This window comes from Eleutherodactylus coqui, chromosome 3 (genome assembly GCF_035609145.1).
Source record: "Eleutherodactylus coqui strain aEleCoq1 chromosome 3, aEleCoq1.hap1, whole genome shotgun sequence".
Classification (NCBI taxonomy): Eukaryota; Metazoa; Chordata; class Amphibia; order Anura; family Eleutherodactylidae; genus Eleutherodactylus; species Eleutherodactylus coqui.
In genome coordinates, this window is record NC_089839.1 from 28,397,833 (window position 1) to 28,413,920 (window position 16,088).

Here is a 16,088-nt window from a genome sequence, read left to right on the forward strand (position 1 = left end):
ATCACACCCCCAGAGGAGTCGTGGAGGAAATCATACATTGTAACCCACAAAATAAATGTATCCAGTAAATTACAAGAATTAAACTATAAAATCTTAACAAGATGGTACCGAACCCTGGTGGGACTAGCCAAAATATTCCCCCAGTACCCGGATACCTGCTGGAGATGCCAAAGAGAAACCAGTACGTTAGTCCACATATGGTGGTCTTGCTCCCAGATCCGCCCCCTCTGCCAGGAGGTCAATGCCTTGTATTCCTGTGTGTGTAGATGCAAAACCACCTTCACGCCAGAAATGGCCTTGCTTTCCATGTTTCCAGGTTCAATAGCCCACTCTAAAGGTTCCCTACTTAGATTTTTCGTCCTGGCCATGCGCCAGATAATCCCCAGAAACGGAAAATCTGCGACAGCCCCCTCAAGATTGATGTGGCTGGAAGCGTTAGATCACATAAGGTATATGGAGGAACTTTGCGCAAAAGACGAAATGAGACACAACAAATATATCTTAACGTGGTTGACCTGGAACCAATTCTGACTCTCCCCTGACTTAAATGCGTGGCTCGACAACGGAGTTCTGTCCGCATCTACAGCCACCTCCATAACCAGCTCCATCAAACCATAAACCATAATCCTACTGCTATCTACCTGAAAATAAGGGTCGCCTACTACCCACCCCCGCCCACCTCCCACCTGTTCTCTCTCTAACTGTCTACTTAAAGCTCCTCCCCTTCCCTTTCTCTCTCTCTCTTTTCTTATTTCTGTTGTTTATTACTCGTTGTTAAATAACTAATTTCTGACCCACCAGGGCACACAATTGTTATAATAGTCTTGTTTATACAGAAACACAAAGAAACTGCCCTAGAGACAGAGAACGTGGATGGAAAATGAAGACAGATTGAGTATATGATAATTATAACTATGTTTATTCATGACATTTCTCCACAATGTTGTAACCGATGTTTATTCATGGCGGACTAAATAAATAAAAAATGTTTGAACCATAAAATTCTTTATCCTGCATATTCATATTTTGTTTTTCTTTTGACCAATGGTAACAAATGAATTATAATAGATTTGATGTGTTGTAACTGAATATGTGCCCCTATAAAAGCCGATGCCTCTCAATCAACAGACAAATAACTTTCACCACATCAAGCAGTGTGTGGTTTGACAAGTTATTTCCTGGCCCGTATATACTTCTAACCAATTTGAACCCCAGAGGCATATTATAGAAAAAATTATTTGCACCAACATAGACAAACATATGTAAGCTTTATTAAGGACACGAAGAATTAAAAACACTTAAAATCAAAACAAGACAAAACATGTCTCACTCAGAGAATAATTTATCTAAAGGCCCTTTTATATGGAATGAACTGTTGGGCACATATACCCTCCCAGCGATAATCAAACCTGTGCTTTTCACAGGGATGAGCACTCAGTGACTGGAGGTAGAGCGGGACGGAGATTCACAATGAACAGGCCGTCATTCCTAAGTGAACGACTACCCGTTTACATAGGCTGATCTTTCATTCAATTTTCTGCTTGCAGAAACTTAATGACGAACAAGAAATAAACTTACCAAATTGCTCCATAAACTACTAACATGGTTACTAACAGTATATTTAGTGGAAGCGTTTTTATTCCAGGCCCGCCTCTACACGGGCGCTGGTTAGTGTCCTACCTGAGGTGTTTGGTCAGACAGCGGACTGCATTCAACTAAATACCTCTGTCTATAAATTCTGTGTGAGGCTTATTTACTTCAACCATATACTGTGTTATATACATTGCTCTTTCCATTTGTATTAAACATCTTCCCTATTCTCCATCTAGGGACAGATTTGGCCCCCTAGGTTCCTACTGTGTGGCCGCCCCTATTGGAGCAATGGCCCTGCTATATTGGTTAGGGGTAGCATTCCTATCCTGGTATATCTGTTGCTGTTACTTGCCCTATTTTGTGTTCCATACATTTTGGTGTTATAATGCATGTCTATATGTATCCATTGCAGACATAGGTTACATCTAGATCCGACCTGTTGGGGAGGCTCTGTACTTGAGCTCTGCACGAATGTAGCAATAATGAACAGGGAGTGGTCCGGAGGGGCCCAGCACTATACGCATGCACAGAAGGCCGGCGTCTGGTCCCGGGGGACCAGATCAGCGGGGGACAGCACGAAGGATGGGGGTGAGTACACTCAGCTGCCCCCATAGATCCGTTTCATGAGGGCAGCTGAATCTTTAACTTTTTAAAAACTTTTTTTTCACTTTATTGTGATCGGCGCTATCCATTGGACAGCTTTCTTGTATCTTTTCCGGCTCACATAAAATTTAATGAGCAATATGTAGTGAACAGAGGAAATCGGCAGTGCTATTGCCTCTATGGGACCCAGTACGTACATGACTGACGTGTCCCCAATATAGAAGAGCTGCTGGATCTAAGCAGACCCAAAGCAGCTGTACTAGATGCAGATGGCATGACAGTGAGCTGCTTTTCACCTGTAACTGGGGTTCCCATGGATGCCCCAATTATAGTGGAAAAATGCTAAATAGAAATGTCTTTTTTGATGTCATAGGGAACATGTTAGGAAAAGATATATAAAAAAATACTAATAAAAAAAATGTAAAAAAAAAAAACAACACACCCCACACCAATCTTGTAATGCAACACTATACAAAGTATACATCAAAATGACCAAAACAATTAACCCATTCTCATACTTTATTAACATTTGCAATTTACACTAACATAAAGAACTAAACAAAAAAAACTTTTTATTTTATAACTTTTCATACATATTACCTCTAATAAAACAAAAAAAACTAACTTTTTTTAAAAAAAAGAAAGGTACTAAAAAACAGACCTATGCATCACAAAAATATACAAAATGCATTTTTGTAAAGCAAGAAAAGAAAGTTATGACGGTTGAATCACCCAGTGTGCTAAATCTCTAAAAAGTGTCAGGTCACAAAGGACCAAAACACTCTGATCGTTAATAGGTTAATCCAGATCCAATGGGTCCTATGTTTTCCAAAGGGTGCCTGTACACGCAACATTTCTCTGTAGCAAAATACAAATGAAGCTCCGCTGATCACCGACCAGCACTTGTACACATTAATTCAAACAATGGGATGAGTTCATATGCCGACCAGCAATCAGCAGAGCTTCACCTGTGCTTTACCATGGAGAAACCCTGCGTGTACGGGAACCCAAAGAGTAGCTTTTAATCATGTAGAATGAGCCAAATCTTTGATTTAGGTTAATGAAGTCTCATTCCTCAGTCACTTATTGTAGAGTCCTACTCTTGGGAAATAGGCCATAGAATAAAAAAACATGGTCCGTAATACTGATCATTATCAGATGACCGTTTTGTTTGCTGCATACTTTAATATGCAAATCCTCAATCAGCTTTAGTTGCGGCATACAAGGGGTAAGGCGATGACTGACAACCATTCCCATCAGAATGGTGGCTATGTTTTACAGTCCTGCTCCTGATTGTGTGGGCACAGTGGCGGTGTGTACTCAATCTGAGCATTATAATTGTTTGGCACATGTCCTTTGAGAAGTCCTGCCTGCACCGTCCTGTTATGCTATGGCTCCTGTTGGGGGTAAGTTATACATCAGAAGGCATCCCAAGAGTCTGATCACACATCGCGGAATAAATCCACACTAAAATCCACCTGCGGATCTTCATAGTAAGATTAATTATAATGTATGAAAAACTGCTGTGAAGATCTGTAGCATTTCCACAACAAATAGAGCATGCTGCGGATGTGAAAGTTTGCAGTTTGACTATCTTCACTGCTGATTTTTTTCCACTATAAGTGCATGAGATTTCTTAAGACCCAATTCTCTACACTGTACTATACATTGGCGCAGAATTTCAGCTTGCATTCTACAGCTGAAATTCGGCAGGAACTACATTGAGTTTGAACTCATCCTTAGCCAGGTTCAGACAAGCATACTGTAACACATCCGTAATACAGACAAGTTACAGATGACATTGCACTGTATGTTATCAGTATTTGCCTCAGTGCTTGCTGCCATTTGTTTTATTCTCTGCAGGGCAAATATGGATCCCTTTTTGTTCAATAGAAAATAAAACGAATAAAATGCAAAAATGGAGGCAAACAGAGACATAAGAAGGTCATGCTGGGTTTTTGAAACAGCTATGAAAAATGCAGCCACATGAGTAGATATATAGATTTACATTAGCTCCATATTCTGGTCCACAAAACATGGACCAAAGTTAATATACGCTCATTTGAAAGCGGTCTGAGGCAGCAGATCCTACAATGAGGTTCCACGATTGTGAAATTTACAACATTCTGAACATTAAGGCCTCCTTCCCACGAACGGATTTCCGCCGCGTAAATCGCGGCGAAAATCCGCGGCGTTGCCCGCAGCTATTAGGTTCTATTGAACCTAATAGCACAATGCTCACGATGCGTAATTCCAGCGCGGAATTACGCACCGCGATTTCTCCCGTCCTCACCCGCAGCATGCTCTATTTTCTGCGGGTGAGGACGGGCTGTACGCACTGACGGCTTCCATTGCAGTCAATGGAAGCCGTCCGTTCACGCTATCTCCCGCTGTAACCAGCGGGAGATAGCGTGAAAAAACGCTTTCCCGCCCACCGCCGCGCGTCATCTGACGCCAAATGACGCGGCCGGCCGCGTCACGTGACACGCTCGGTGACGCGGCGGTGGTGGGCGGTGACGGGCGGTGACGCGGCGGTGGTGGGCGGGGAAGCGATTTCACGCTATCTCCCGCAGGTAAGTATAGGGGCTCTGGGGGGCGCCGTGACGGGCTTCACTGCGTAATATTACGCAGCGGACCCCGTCACGCTCGTGGGAAGGAGGCCTAAAATGATTTCTCTCCTGCATGAGTTCTCTGATGTTTAATCAGCAATAACTTCTTACTAAAACATTTCCCACATTCAGTACATGAAAATGGCTTCTCTCCTGTGTGAGTTTTTAAATGGGCCTCAAGATTTCCTTTCAGATGAAAACATTTCCCACATTCTGCACATGAAAATGGCTTATCTCCTGTGTGAATTTTTAAATGAGCCTTAAGATTTCCTTTAAAGGGGTTGTCCCGCGCCGAAACGGGGGTTTTTTTTTTCAACAGCCCCCCCCATTCGGCGCGAGACAAACCCGATGCAGGGACTTAAAAAAAAAAACCGCACAGCGCTTACCTGAATCCCCGCGCTCCGGTGACTTCTTACTTACCTGCTGAAGATAGCCGCCGGGATCTTCTCCCTCGGTGGACCGCAGGGCTTCTGTGCGGTCCATTGCCGATTCCAGCCTCCTGATTGGCTGGAATCGGCACGTGACAGGGCGGAGCTACAGGGAGCCGTTCTCCGGCACGAGCGGCCCCATTCAGAAAAGAAGACGACCCGGACTGCGCAAGCGCGTCTAATCTAGCGATTGGACGCTGAAAATTAGACGGCACCATGGAGACGAGGACGCTAGCAACGGAGCAGTTAAAGGGGTTGTCCCGAGGCAGCAAGTGGGTCTATACACTTCTGTATGGCCATAATAATGCACTTTGTAATGTACATTGTGCATTAATTATGAGCCATACAGAAGTTATAAAAAGTTTTATACTTACCTGCTCCGTTGCTAGCGTCCTCGTCTCCATGGTGCCGACTAATTTTCGCCCTCCGATGGCCAAATTAGCCGCGCTTGCGCAGTCCGGGTCTTCTGCTTTCTTCTATGGAGCCGCTCGTGCCAGAGAGCGGCTCCGTGTAGCTCCGCCCCATCACGTGCCGATTCCAGCCAATCAGGAGGCTGGAATCGGCAGTGGACCGCACAGAAGAGCTGCGGTCCACGAAGGTAGAAGATCCCGGCGGCCATCTTCAGCGGTAAGTATTGAAGTCACCGGACCGCCGGGATTCAGGTAAGCGCTGTGCGGGTGGTTTTTTTAACCCCTGCATCGGGGTTGTCTCGCGCCGAACGGGGGGGGGTTTAAAAAAAAAAAAAACCCGTTTCGGCGCGGGACATCTCCTTTAAGTGAATAACTTCTGATAACTTCTGTATGGCTCATAATTAATGCACGATGTACCTTACAAAGTGCATTAATATGGCCATACAGAAGTGTATAGACCCACTTGCGGATGAACTCGTCACGCCGGCGGCACGTCGCCGACGTGCTGCGCGCATGCGCCGGGCACATCCGCCGAGCCGAAGCAAGAAAGATCCGGCCGTGAGGAGAGAAGACATTCCCGGCACACTGCGGGTGAGTTAATTCTTTTAAATTCCTATTTTAGGTCTCCCGCGGATCCGGACGGCTTCCATAGGCTTCAATAGAAGCCCGCAGGAGCCGTCCCCGCGGGAGACCTGCACGAAAATGGAGCCATTTTTTTTTAAATCACTTTTATTGACCATCCGCGGGTATTTATCTACCCGCGGGTGGTCAATGCATCCCTATGGGGTGCGGATCCGCATGCGGGTGATCCGCTGCGGATTTTAATTCTTATTTTGCCCGTGGACATGAGCCCTTAGAGATATGAGGTGTCCATGATGGCCTCTACTCCAGTCTTCACCTGGAGTAAAACAAATAACGATTTTCCCCCTATTTTTCTTTTTTTCAATTAACCAATCAAGCTTAATTAAAACAATAGAAAAGCAACATACTAAAATGGAAATACAAGAAAGGCCTTCTGCACACAGGCGGAAATTCTGCAACGGGATTTCCCGCAGAATTTCCGCCCATGCATGCTGCCTTAGGAGTGCATTGGATAATGCAATCCTATGCAGACAGCCGTGTTTTGACCGCGTGAAAACTCGCCAGTAAACTAATCCCGGCATGTCCTATTTCTGTGCAAGCCTCACAATACCCACACAGAAACGTCACGGCTGACGCGCTGGCTCAGCATTGCGCATGTGTGGCTGTGCATCAGCCAGCACATTGTAGTGCAGAGAGAAGACGCCGGACGGGTGAGTATAAGCTCAATACTGGGGCACGAGTCGCATCCTGCTGCAAGAATACTCGCAGCGGGATCCAACCCGGCCGTGTGCAGGTGGCCAAAAATAGTATAACATATGATAAGTAAATCACTTGTAAATATATAGAAGAGACAGAAGACAAACAAAAACATAGTATTTGTAAACACTTTTTTCTGTAAAGATTGCAGAATATAATTTCTAGTAGAGATAGCTAAAATTTAAAGGAGTTTTCCAGTAAAATACTATTGATGACCTATTATCAGGATAGGTCATCAAAAGTTGATCGGCCGGGGTCCATCGCTCAGGACTCTGGCCAATAAGCTGAGCAGGAGCATACTGTCAGCTCTGCAAATACATAGAGGCTGGATTGGAAGCCTCTGCGCTGACCTCCATATAGGCACTCTAGGTACGGCCCCCATTGATTTCAGTGGGAACCGTGCCTGCAGTTACAAGCACCAGCCTTTACACAGAGCAGTGTATTTGCAGCGCTGACAGCATGCGCCCGCTCAGCTAATCAGTCAGAGTCCTGAGCGATATCCAAAATATACTCATTGTAAAATAAAAATCAAGCACCTAGAAGGAGTTGTCATTCAGGGGTATGTATATTTCAGTTTATTATTTTAACGCAGCTAGGCCTATTGAATAGGAGTTGTCTGGTAAATGGATAACCCCTTTAATCACTTTTTCTATATTCTGTTCATTTTAGCAGGTGGGTTAACAAAAAATAGCAATTGTTTTTCCCTCTTTAAGATGTTCTTGATACCAAACCGTGTAGCACAGAGCATAATGCTGTTTCAATAACTCCCATGTAATGGAAATACCATAGTGGCTGTGCTACGCTGTTTCAATAATGCCCCTTCACTTCAATGGTAGTTATGGTAACTCCCAACTAGGTGGACGGGAAATCAGCCATGGGTTTCTCATCTAACCGGGTAATGTGACAGCCCCTTTAGTCCTGTGATCATATCTATCAGACACTTATGGCATATACTGTGAGTATAATATTACATATTAAATGGGGCTTTCCAACACTAAATTATTGATGACCCATCCTCAGGCTCGGTCACTAATAGTTGATTAGGGAGGAATCAGCTGTATAGTGGCTGTGCCTGGTATTGCTGCTCCATCCCATTCACTTGAATGGGATGGAGCTGCTCTGAGGTCATGTGATGGAAAATGTGATGTCAATGGCCCATTTCAGTCAGGTGATCAGAAAAGATCTAGAGATGAGCGAACGTGTTCGTCCGAACTTGATATCCGTGCGGATATTAGGGTGTTCGGGATGTTCGTTATTCATAACGAACACCATGCGGTGTTCGGGTTACTTTCACTTCCTTCCCTGAGACGTTAGCGCGCTTTTCTGGCCAATTGAAAGACAGGGAAGGCATTACAACTTCCTCCTGTGTTGTTCCAGCCCTATACCACCCCCCTACTGTGAGTGGCTGGCGAGATCAGGTGTCCGCCGAATATAAAAGTCGGCCCCTCCCGCGGCTCGCCTCAGATGCCTTGCGAGTTAGATGAGGGACAGTGCTGTTTGTACCGGAGCTGCTGTAGGGAAAGAATTTGTAGTTAGTGTAGGCTTCAAGACCCCCAAAGGTCCTTATTAGGGCCACTGATAGCTGTGTGTTGGCTGCTGTTAGCAGTGGCAATTTTTTTTTCTTCTCAAAATCGGCTCTGCAGAGCGTTGCACCCGGCATTAGGGACAGAAGTGTTGCATAGGCAGGGAGAGTGTTAGGAGTGAGTGTAGCCTTCAAGAACCTCAACGGTCCTTTCTAGGGCCATATTTAACCGTGTGCAGTACTGTGCTGGCTGCTGTTAGCTGTGCTGCATTTTTTTTTTCTTCTCAAAATCGCCTCTGCAGAGCATTGCACCCTCCATTGATACTGCAGGGAAAGAATTGTGTAGGCAGGGCCACAACACAGTTATTATTCATTGAATATACGCAGTGCGGCCTTTTGCTTGTAAAACAAGTGAAAAAAATTCTATTTGACCTGCCTCTGTCCGTCCTGTGGAGTGTGGACACGTGTGAGCTGCGTGTACAACGTTAAAAAATCAGACGCACCCAGCTACGGTTTACTGCTGGCTTCGCCATGTGCTTTCCTTAATTGGGAAAAAAATACCTGCTCTGCCAGAGTTATAATAACTCTGCTACCCTCAAGTTCTGTGACACATTAGCAGGGCCACAGCACAGTTATTAAACTTCTCATGTTCATTGAATATACGCAGTGCTGCCTTTTGGTGGAAAAAAACTGAAAAAAAAACTATTTGTCCTGCCTCTGTCCGTCCTAAGGGCTGTGTGTACGTGTCGGCTGCGTGTGCAACGTTTAAAAATCAGACGCACCCAGCTACGTTTTACTCCTGGCTTCGCCATTTGCTTTCCTTAATTGGGAAAAAAATACCTGCTCTGCCAGAGTTATAATAACTCTGCTACCCTCACGTTCTGTGACACATTAGCAGGGCCACAGCACAGTTATTAAACTTCTCATGTTCATTGAATATACGCAGTGCTGCCTTTTGGTGGAAAAAAACTGAAAAAAAATCTATTTGTCCTGCCTCTGTCCGTCCTAAGAAGAGAAGAATTTGTGGCAGCAAGCAGCGATGCAGTAAAAACTTCTTCCTTTATTACTCCATACACATACGACGTTTCGATCAACACAGTGATCATACTTGACAAAGATCACTGTGTTGATCGAAACGTCGTATGTGTATGGAGTAATAAAGGAAGAAGTTTTTACTGCATCGCTGCTTGCTGCCACAAATTCTTCTCTTCTGTTTGCACTACTTTGGGGTCTCAGGATCCGGATCCCTTTTGTGGCGTGCACAAGGTTGGTCCCACCCTGTGGGTTGAGTGGAGTAGTGCTGCCCTGAATTGTATTATATGTTCTGTCCGTCCTAAGGGCTGTGTGTACGTGTTGGCTGCGTGTGCAACGTTTAAAAATCAGACGCACCCAGCTACGTTTTACTCCTGGCTTCGCCATTTGCTTTCCTTAATTGGGAAAAAAATACCTGCTCTGCCAGAGTTATAATAACTCTGCTACCCTCACGTTCTGTGACACATTAGCAGGGCCACAGCACAGTTATTAAACTTAGATTATTCATTCACTAGAGGCAGTTGGGCCTTTCGTTTTCAAAAAAGGGAAAAAATTATATTTGGCCTGCAGTCTTGCGCCAATTTATTTCCTGCCTGTGAAATCAAATCACTGGTAATACAGCATGCTGAGGGGTAGGGGTAGGCCTAGAGGACGTGGACGCGGCCAAGGACGCGGAGGGCCAAGTCAGGGTGTGGGCACAGGCCGAGCTCCTGATCCAGGTGTGTCGCAGCCGACTGCTGCGCGATTAGGAGAGAGGCACGTTTCTGGCGTCCCCACATTCATCGCCCAATTAATGGGTCCACGCGGGAGACGGTTATTAGAAAATGAGCAGTGTGAGCAGGTCCTGTCCTGGATGGCAGAAAGTGCTTCGAGCAACCTATCGTCAACCCGCAGTTCTGCGCCGTCCACTGCTGCAAATCCGAATCCTCTGTCTGCTGCTCCTCCTTCCTCCCAGCCTCCTCACTCCACTACAATGACACCTGCTCAGGAGCGGGAACACTCCCAGGAACTGTTCTCGGGCCCCTGCTTAGATTGGGCAGCAGCGGTTCCTCTCCCACCAGAGGAGTTTATCGTCACTGATGCCCAACCATTCGAAAGTTCCCGGGGTCCGGGGGAAGAGGCTGGGGACTTCCGCCAACTGTCTCAACAACTTTCTGTGTGTGAGGAGGACGATGACGATGAGACACAGTTGTCTTGCAGTGAGGTAGTAGTAAGGGCAGTAAGTCCGAGGGAGCAGCGCACAGAGGATTCGGAGGAAGAGCAGCAGGACGATGAGGTGACTGACCCCACCTGGTGTGCAACGCTTACTCAGGAGGACAGGTCTTCAGAGGGGGAGGCACGGGCAGCAGCAGGGCAGGTTGCAAGAGGCAGTGCGGTGGCCAGGGGTAGAGGCAGGGCCAGACCGAATAATCCACCAACTGTTTCCCAAAGCGCACCCTCGCGCCATGCCACCCTGCAGAGGCTGAGGTGCTCTAAGGTCTGGCAGTTTTTCACAGAGACGCCTGACGACCGACGAACAGGGGTGTGCAACCTTTGTCGCGCAAAGCTCAGCCGGGGAGCCAACACCAACAGCCTCACCACCACCACCATGCGCAGACATATGATGGCCAAGCACCCCACAAGGTGGGACGAAGGCCGTTCACCGCCTCCGGTTTGCACCCCTGCCTCTCCCCCTGTGCCCCAACCTGCCACTGAGATGCAACCCCCCTCTCAGGACACAGGCACTACCGCCTCATGGCCTGCACCCACACCCTCATCCCCGCTGTCCTCGGCCCCATCCAGCAGTGTAGTTCAGCGCACCGTCCAGCCGTCGCTTGCGCAACTGTTGGAGCGCAAGCGCAAGTACGCCGCCACGCACCCGCACGCTCAAACGTTAACCGTCCGCATAGCAAAATTCATCAGCCTTGAGATGCTGCCGTATAGGGTTGTGGAAACGGAGTCCTTCAAAAGTATCATGGAGGCGGCGGCCCCGCGCTACTCAGTTCCCAGTCGCCACTACTTTTCCCGATGTGCCGTCCCAGCCCTGCACGACCACGTCTCCCGCAACATTGTACGCGCCCTCACCAACGCGGTTACTGCCACGGTCCACTTAACAATGGACACGTGGACAAGCACAGGCGGGCAGGGCCACTACATCTCCCTGACGGCACATTAGGTGAATTTAGTGGAGGCTGGGACAGAGTCAGAGCCCGGGACCGCTCACATCCTACCCACCCCCAGAATTGCGGGCCCCAACTCGGTGGTGGTATCTGCGGAGGTGTATGCTTCCTCCACTAAAGCACCCTCCTCCTCCTCCGCAACCTCTGTCTCGCAATCAAGATGTGTTAGCAGCAGCATGTCGCCAGCAGTCGGTGTCGCGCGGTGTGGCAGCACAGCGGTGGGCAAGCGTCAGCAGGCCGTGCTGAAACTACTCAGCTTAGGAGATAAGAGGCACACGGCCCACGAACTGCTGCAGGGTCTGACACAGCAGACCGACCGCTGGCTTGCGCCGCTGAGCCTCCAACCGGGCATGGTCGTGTGTGACAACGGCCGTAACCTGGTGGCGGCTCTGCAGCTCGGCAGCCTCACGCACGTGCCATGCCTGGCCCACGTCTTTAATTTGGTGGTTCAGCGCTTTCTGAAAAGCTACCCACGCTTGTCAGACCTGCTCGTAAAGGCGCGCCGGCTCTGCGCACATTTCCGCAAGTCCCACACGGACGCTGCCACCCTGCGCACCCTGCAACATCGCTTTAAGCTGCCAGTGCACCGACTGCTGTGCGACGTGCCCACACGGTGGAACTCTACGCTCCACATGTTGGCCAGGCTCTATGAACAGCGTAGAGCTATAGTCGAATTCCAACTCCAACACGGGCGGCGCAGTGGGAGTCAGCCTCCTCAATTCTTTTCAGAAGAGTGGGCCTGGTTGGCAGACATCTGCCATGTCCTTGGTAATTTTGAGGAGTCTACCCAGGTGGTGAGCGGCGATGCTGCAATCATTAGCGTCACCATTCCTCTGCTATGCATCTTGAGAAATTCCCTGCAAAGCATAAAGGCAGCTGCTTTGCGCTCGGAAACGGGGGTGGTGGAAGACAGTATGTCGCTGGATAGTCAGAGCACCCTCCTGTCTATTTCTCAGCGCGTAGAGGAGGAGGAGGAGGAGCATGAGGAGGATGAGGAGGAGGGGGAAGAGACAGCTTGGCCCGCTGCTGACGGTACACCGGCTGATTGCCTGTCATCCTTTCAGCGTGTATGGCCTGAGGAGGAGGACGAGGAGGAGGAGGAGGATCCTGAAAGTGATCTTCCTAGTGAAGACAGCCATGTGTTGCGTACAGGTACCCTGGCACACATGGCTGACTTCATGTTAGGATGCCTTTCTCGTGACCCTCGCGTTGCACGCATTCTGGCCACGACGGATTACTGGGTGTACACACTGCTCGACCCACGCTATAAGGAGAACCTGCCCACTCTCATTCCCGAAGAGGAAAGGGGTTCGAGAGTGTTGCTATACCACAGGACCCTTGCGGACAAGCTGATGGTAAAATTCCCAGCCGACAGCGCTAGTGGCAGAAGGCGCAGTACCGAGGGCAAGGTAGCAGGGGAGGTGCGGAGATCGAGCAGCATGTACATCCCAGGCAGTGCAACAGTCTTTAAGGGCCTGGACAGCTTTATGGCTCCCCACCAAGACTGTGTCACCGCTCCCCAGTCAAGGCTGAGTCGGCGGGAGCACTGTAAAAGGATGGTGAGGGAGTACGTAGCCGATCGCACGACCGTCCTCCGTGACGCCTCTGCCACCTACAACTACTGGGTGTCGAAGCTGGACACGTGGCCTGAACTAGCGCTGTATGCCCTGGAGGTGCTTGCTTGTCCTGCGGCTAGCATCTTGTCGGAGAGGGTGTTTAGTGCGGCTGGGGGAATCATCACTGATAAGCGTAGCCGCTTGTCAACCGACAGTGCCGATAGGCTAACACTCATCAAGATGAACAAAGCCTGGATTTCCCCAGACTTCTGTTCTCCACCAGCGGACAGCAGCGATACGTAAGCAATACGTAGGCTGCACCCGCGGATGGAAGCTACGTTCTCTCTCACCATCCAAAACGGGGACATTTCTGCTTCATCAATCTGTGTCTAATATTCCTCCTCCTCCTCCTCCTGCTCCTCCTCCTGAAACCTCACGTAATCAAGCTGAACGGGCAATTTTTCTTAGGGCCACAAGGCTCACTCATCTAATTTTTCTAAACAATTTTTATATGTTTTAATGCTCTTAAAAGCGTTGAAACTTTAACTTGAACCAATTTTTCGTTAAACTGGGCTGCCTCCAGGCCTAGTTACCACTTAAGCCACATTAACCAAAGCGATTAATGGGTTTCACCTGCCATCTTGGTTGGGCATGGCCAATGTTTACTGAGGTACATTAGTACTGTTGGTACACCAATTTTTTGGGGCCCTCGCCTACAGTGTAATCATAGCAATTTGTATGTTCTTCGCCTGCACTCATGGTACAGAAGTGTGTGTGGGGTTGGCCTACACTTTAGCTACATAAATGTAACTTGGGCCTTGGCTATACTAAGGCTACTGAAATGGAACTAAGACTGCGCTCCCACTATACTGCTGCTTCAGAATTGTTACTGGGGCCTGTCTTGAGTGCTACTATTGCTGACATGGAACGAAGACTGCGCTCCCGCTATACTGCTGCTTCGGAATTGTTACTGGGGCCTGTCTTGAGTGCTACTATTGCTGACATGGAACGAAGACTGCGCTCCCGCTATACTTCTGCTTTGGAATTGTTACTGGGGCCTGTCTTGAGTGCTACTATTGCTGACATGGAACGAAGACTGCGCTCCCGCTATACTGCTGCTTTGGAATTGTTACTGGGGCCTGTCTTGAGTGCTACTATTGCTGACATGGAACGAAGACTGCGCTCCCGCTATACTGCTGCTTTGGAATTGTTACTGGGGCCTGTCTTGAGTGCTACTATTGCTGACATGGAACGAAGACTGTGCTCCCCCTATAATGCTGCTAGTGATATGTTAGTGGGGCCTGTCCTAATGCTACGGCTGAAATGTTACGAATTCTGGGCTCTGCCTATACCGCTGCTAATGGTATGTCTCTGGGGTGTGGAAACAGAGGCTTCCCAAAGACATGATGGCGGCGAGGCCATTTCCCACCAACGCGGTTACTGTTAAGGTGCATATAACCACGGACACGTGGAGAGGACACGTAGTGCCTCAAAAACATCCCCCGCCACGGCCCACTTAATCCTGGCCACATTCCGAAAACCAACAAAATAAAACCGCGCTACTAGGTCCGCAGTCACCACCACATTACCACCAACGCGGTTACTGTTAAGGTGCATATAACCACGGACACGTGGAGAGGACACGTAGTGCCTCAAAAACATCCCCCTCCTCCTCCAACAGGGAAAACATTCTTGGCAAATGCCTTTGCATTGGTTCGTCTGGTGGCAGTCCAAGAATTTCACCTTTACCGACACTACAAGAGAGCCCCCCCCCACCATCCCCCCGCCACGGCCCACTTAATCCTGGCCACATTCCGAAAATCAACAAAATAAAACCGCGCTACTAGGTCCGCAGTCACCACCACATTACCACCAACGCGGTTACTGTTAAGGTGCATATAAGCACAGACACGTGGAGAGGACACGTAGTGCCTCAAAAACATCCCCCTCCTCCTCCAACAGGGAAAACATTCTTGGCAAATGCCTTTGCATTGGTTCGTCTGGTGGCAGTCCAAGAATTTCACCTTTACCGACACTACAAGAGAGCCCCCCCACCATCCCCCCGCCACGGCCCACTTAATCCTGGCCACATTCCGAAAACCAACAAAATAAAACCGCGCTACTAGGTCCGCAGTCACCACCACATTACCACCAACGCGGTTACTGTTAAGGTACATATTACCAGTCTGACTGGGGCATGCAGACACCTTGACAGAATGAATAGTGTGTGGCACATAGGTTCCCCATTGCTATGCCCACGTGTGCAGCTCCTGATGGCGGTGGCACAGGATTATATTTTTCATTGCTTCTGTACAGCATTGTGGGCTATCGCCCCGCCCCTTTTAAAGAGGGTCGCTGCCTAGCCGTGCCAACCCTCTGCAGTGTGTGCCTGCGGTTCCTCCTCATGGCAGACGCACTTCTAAATAGACATGAGGGTGGTGTGGCATGAGGGCAGCTGAAGGCTGCGCAGGGACACTTTGGTGTGCGCTGTGGGGGGGAGGGGGTGCGGTTGGGCAGCATGTAACCCAGGAGAAGTGGCAGTGGAGTGTCATGCAGGCAGTGATTATGCTTTGTTGGAGGTAGTGTGGTGCTTAGCAAAGGTATGCCATGCTAATGAGGGCTTTTCAGAAGTAAAAGTTGTTGGGGGGGGGGGCACTCTTGCCGCTATTGTGGCTTAATAGTGAGACCTGTGAACTTGAGATGCAGCCCAACATGTAGCCCCTCGCCTGCCCTATCCGTTGCTGTGTCGTTCCCATCACTTTCTTGAATTGCCCAGATTTTCACACATGAAATCCTTAGCGAGCATCGGCGAAATACAAAAATGCTCTGGTCGCCCAT

General features: G+C 48.6%; 1 protein-coding gene across 2 annotated transcripts in view; it reads right to left on the bottom strand.

The window, feature by feature from the left end:
• LOC136620531 (zinc finger protein 420-like) overlaps positions 1-16,088 on the bottom strand; it is a 254,703-nt gene that overhangs the window by 220,940 nt on the left and 17,675 nt on the right. The window lies entirely within an intron of this gene.